Below are 5,016 nucleotides of genomic sequence, written 5' to 3'. Positions count from 1 at the left end.
ATTTTGGAGAGCTTTTCACTATAGGGCGCGTGCACTCGCCAGACAGACAGAGAGAGACAGAGAGACAGAGAGAGACATAGAGACAGAAAGCGAGAAATCACCCCCTGGGGGGATGGCCTCGCCACAATCCCTTCTCCTCCATTCTCCTCTCGGGATTTTGAGCATGCATGCACACGCGCCCTGCGTGAGTTTAAGCCACCAGGTCTGGGACGTGAACTGCGGTTGACTAAGTGGGAGTCCAGCGACGTAGCCATTATGCTAACTGCTGGGCCCTGGCAAATTAGCCATTTGACTTGACTTTTGGCTGTCTGTAGGTAAAGTGACCAGGATTTAATTTTCAAGTGAGGAGGCTGAGACCGGAGAAACTGAGGGAGTTGCCTAAGATCACAATATCATGTGTTAGAGCCACAACTTTCGAAAGGTCCGTCTAAAATTGAGTTAGTGTCTTTGTGCCATTTAGAAGATAACAGGATAGAACTCAAAGTGGCTCCCACGGTAGCTAAAGGATGGCATGGGGGTGGAAGGGTTGATTTTTAATCACCAAAAACCTACAGAGACCAGGAAAGAGGAGTAAAGGAATTAGGAAAATCTAATTACTCTTAAAACACACACACACACACACACACACACACACACCACAAAGTGCTATGTGGTTCCTAAACTTGGCACCAGTGACAGATTTAAGAGAGACATGTGAGGACCGTGGTGAATTACAGGGTGATTTGCCATCAGTGTTGATTCTGTGATTTTTTTCAAAACAGTCTGAAAATCCTGGTTTTGATGTCAAATTTCCAAGTTGTATGTATAACTTCAAATTAATTTTAAGCACCATATAGGCCAGTGTAGGCAGTTATGCATATTGGATCTGGTCTCTAAATCTGTGGGCTTGGTGGTTGGTTGGCATGGATCATCACCAATTCCTGATGTTAAGTCAAAAGTATGGCTTTCTTGTGCAGCTGTGGGGGGCTGAAAATTCTAGCAACAGCGAAGAGTAGACAAAGAGGTCAAGAAATGACCTTGAGGGGCCAGCAGTTAGTGTAATGGCTATGTCGCTGGACTCCCATGTAGTTGACCGTGGTTTGCGTCCCGGACCTGGTGGCTTAAAACTCACGCTGGGCACAAGTGCTTGCGTGCCCAAGATCCCGAGAGGAGAATGGAGGAGAAGGGATTGTGGCGTGGCCATGCCCCCTGGGGGGTGATTTCTCGCTTTCTGTCTCTCTGTCTCTCTGTGTCTGTCTGGCGAGCGCACGCACCCTCGTGAGTAACTTAGCAGGCTCTGACACCTGATGAATGTGGTGTTGAGTCCCAGCTCTGTCACTTACCTGCTGTGCAACCTCGAGCAAAATCAGCCTCTCAGTGGCTTTGTCTCCTCGTATCTGAATTCTTGTGAGGTTTCAATGCAATAAGATGAAAATAAGATCATTAGAAGATAGGAGATTCTCAAGAAATGGTACTTGCTAAGATAGGAATAATGATGATTATCCTTGTGGTAATAATGATAACTATTATTATCAGTACATACATTTATAAGCCCTGAGGAATGTGCTAATGGAAACTAAACTTTTTCCATGAGGATGATTAGGCACTTTGGCGTGACTTTATCATTTCATTATATTTACATTTGGAAGTCACGAAGCTGAGCACTTTTTAATACATATATATTTTTTCTTCAAAGCATCCAGGGAACTCAAGTAATCCATCCAAATCTAAACCCAGAGGGAATTTCTGACACTTGACTTACGGAGCTTAAGGCATCTGTGAACATTCCATTTGCTGGCCTTTATTAGAAGCTGTGTCTCAGAAGGATTCACACGGAATTCAGCCTTTTTGTCACGCTAGGACTCCTTAACTCCATTTTCAGTCCCTTCCAGATTGCCCATCTCTTCGTGTGCTATTCAGCTCAGCCTAATGTGAAATTGCTGCAGGTGACAAAGAGAAAAGTGGTCATCTTCAAGATTCTTGTGACCTGCACACACACGTGTATTCTCTTCCCTGCTCTCATGCCAGGGATGAAGCTAAATAGCTTGTACTAAGTTCAGGATAAAGGTAAGTGTATGAAACAGAGCTCCTACATTTTGAAAAGAATGGGAAAGACTCTCGGTACAGTTCCAAGTTGCCCCAGGTCATTACAACAGAGAGAAGTGATCTGCTATTCCATGTTCCAGCACTCAGAAACACAGAGCTTGGGCCTTCCAGGACCCTCGCCTCATTCCCAACTCATGCCTTACCTCCCAGGGCTGCCTGCATCAATTCCCAACTTTTAGGTTTTGCATCCAAATTCAAGCTCAAGTTCAGACCTAACATGACCGATCTAGCTTCTCCTGATGAGCTTTAGGCTCTTGTAGCAGTTGCTGTCAGTGCTCCACTCTGACCATTCCTGTGTGCATGGACCCCATGATGTCCAATTCCCAGTAGCTGTGACTGAAGAAAGCTTTCTCTGGTGGTGACTGGCCCATGGTGTGGTGGTTGACTAATGGTCCAAGTCCCAGACCAGTGGCTTGAAAAAATCCATTGAACATGTGTGTGTGTGTGTTTCAAAATCCCCAAGAGAGGTAGAAATGGAGGAGAAGAGATTATGGCATGGCCATTCTCCGTGGGGAGGAGGGTGCTTTACATATATTACATTAAATTTTAAAAATTAAAAACTTAATTTTAACTTAAATATTAAAAAGAAAGAAAATCATTCATATACACTAAGTAGGGACATACGATGCCTCTCTTTCATAGTCTAGTTCGCTTTTCTTAGTAGTAAATCTTCCATAATCATCCACTTTCTATCAGATGCCAGGGTTTCATTGATTTTTATGGCCGAGTAGTAACCTGTAGTGTATACACACTGAATGTCCACACTCTATGACAGAAACTGAAAGATTGAAGGTATAAAGGCATAGGGAGCAACTGTGGATATTAGAGATAGTGTAGGAGGGAATAGTGTAGTGGGAGGAAGGAAATCAAGGAGAAAAAGAAAGAAGCAAAGCATTCGAGGCACATGAAAATGGAAAATTATCTGTTAATGATAGTAAGTATGATAGTATCTTTGACTGAACCTCCTTTCCCATCCTGAACAGTGTATTCAGGATGGAAACATTAATTTGGTATGCTGTGAAGATACACAGTAATTGAATGTAAAAAGTTAATTAATTAATTAATTGTTAAAAAGAAACAAAGAAAGAAAGCTAGCTTTTTCTAGCGACTTAAACCTACGGAACGGGCACGAAGAACTGACCTGTGCTAGGAGGTTAAGCCCCACCCGCTGAAGCCCTCACCGATGGTGGATAAATACCCCCACTTATTCATCGTTTCTTGGAAGGTAACTCTGAGGTATACTCCACCCTGTCTGGCAGAGGTCCCCCAAAGGTCTGCTCGCAGGGATAACCTACCACTCAAGCACCTGGACTGCTATCTTTCCTCCATCGACTCATGCCCTCCCTCTCACACTGGTGCTTTCTAGAATCATCTCCCAAATCAACCCCTTGCATGCAACTCCTTGTCTCAGCGTCTGCTTTTGGGGGTTCCCCGCCTAAGACAGCCTTCTTTCTCTTTTTATTTAGGAAGATAATATTCACTAACCACCTTTACATGCCAGATGCAGTATTCACCACATCTCGATTCCCCGAAGAGCTGGTTCTCCTTTATCACCCCCATTCTACAAATATGAATGCAGAAGCTAAAAGCCAGCAAGTGGCAGAGCCAGGATGTCAACCCAGATCTTTCTGATTTCCCACATCTTGCCTGTCCCACCATGTAACACTCACCCGGCTCCTTCCACCCTGGGTCTGGGTTTCTCCCCTGATTGATCAAGCCTTGGCTCTCAGAACAGAAGTGGACACGGCTGACCAATTACTATGACACCAATTATCGCTGTAAGTAAAGAGCAGAAAATGATCATTTAGGAACCGATTGTGCTGAGACAGCTGGCTCCAGCCCACAGAGGCAAGCAGTAATATATTTTAAGAATTCTCCTGGGCATAGAATAGCAGCCTTTGTGGCTGGGGAGGTTGGCACGCGAATGGTGATGCCTCCCCATCAATGGGCTGTGTAGGAAGACTTGATGGAAAAATCCAGCATCGAGGCTCTGTAGTCTGCTTTGCCACAAAATATTCTACTCCTTGTAAAGAATCGAGAGCTATCATCTGCAGGTCCTGTTCTCTCCTTTATTGTCTGCTTGAATGTTGGCTTTTTGCGTCCCCTCACTGGCTCTCAGTCCATGGCTTACATGTACGGAATCAATAAGCACAGGCAGACGTGGTCCTATCAGCTATCCTAGGGATGACTTACTGAATTTGTATTTCATTTATTTATTTTTTTACATGGTCTCACTGTTGCAATCTTCCTGCTCAGTCTCCCAGCTGGGGCTACAACCACATGCTCCCCCATTCTGGGTCTCACCCAAGCCAACCTCAAGATCGTAATCCTCTTTCTCCCTGAATTGCTGGAATTACAAGAGCAGGCCACTGTTCCTGGCCTTCAGGTTGGGCCAGGAACCAGACCTGGGCCTCCCACATGGTCCCTGCCTATGGCGTAGCCGTGTTTTAGCAGTGTGTGCCACTGTAGCTGGGCCAAGACTGAGTGAGTTCTACATGTTGGGTGTTTCATTTGGGCCTTTTCTCATAATGTTTGGTCTGTGGCTGACCACAGATCTAACTTATCATTAGATGGGATAAATGAATTGATGGCCATGTCCCACCTCAGATCAAAGGAAGTTCACAATTGGCCACAAATATTATTGTTTATATTCTTCTAATATATACTTATTCTTGCCCAAGATTCTGCAAGAGATGGACATTCATTCATTCCTGAATTCAAATATCCAACAGCCCTGTAGAGCGCACCTTTCTTCCAGACCCTGAGCTTAGCACTATTGATGCAAAAGGAAACTATACGGGGCTCTTGGACCCACAGGTCAGTAAGTGTCACTGGAAAACAGTGAACAGGGATGAGGATGATTGGAAGGACTTGATCTTCCTCTGCCTCCTATGTGCCATTACACCTGGACGAGTTCCCCACTAGTAGGAG

The 5,016-nt window shown here is 44.7% G+C and overlaps 1 long non-coding RNA gene across 1 annotated transcript in view; it reads right to left on the bottom strand.

Annotated features, from left to right (window-relative positions):
• Nucleotides 1–3,850, bottom strand: part of LOC102475266 (uncharacterized) — a 19,817-nt gene extending 15,967 nt beyond the window's left edge. The window contains exons 1-3 of the long non-coding RNA XR_335552.1: nt 3,756–3,850; nt 1,742–1,919; nt 1,323–1,383 (exon numbers count right to left, since the gene is read on the bottom strand). This is a non-coding gene — a long non-coding RNA (uncharacterized LOC102475266). The remainder of the gene's footprint in view (nt 1–1,322; nt 1,384–1,741; nt 1,920–3,755) is intronic.
• Between the last annotated feature and the right edge of the window lie 1,166 nt (nt 3,851–5,016).

The sequence above is a fragment of the Tupaia chinensis genome, unplaced genomic scaffold (assembly GCF_000334495.1).
Source record: "Tupaia chinensis unplaced genomic scaffold, TupChi_1.0 Scaffold000451_2, whole genome shotgun sequence".
Classification (NCBI taxonomy): Eukaryota; Metazoa; Chordata; class Mammalia; order Scandentia; family Tupaiidae; genus Tupaia; species Tupaia belangeri.
Note: the sequence above shows the minus strand (reverse complement) of the source record. Positions and strands in the feature narration are given on the sequence as shown.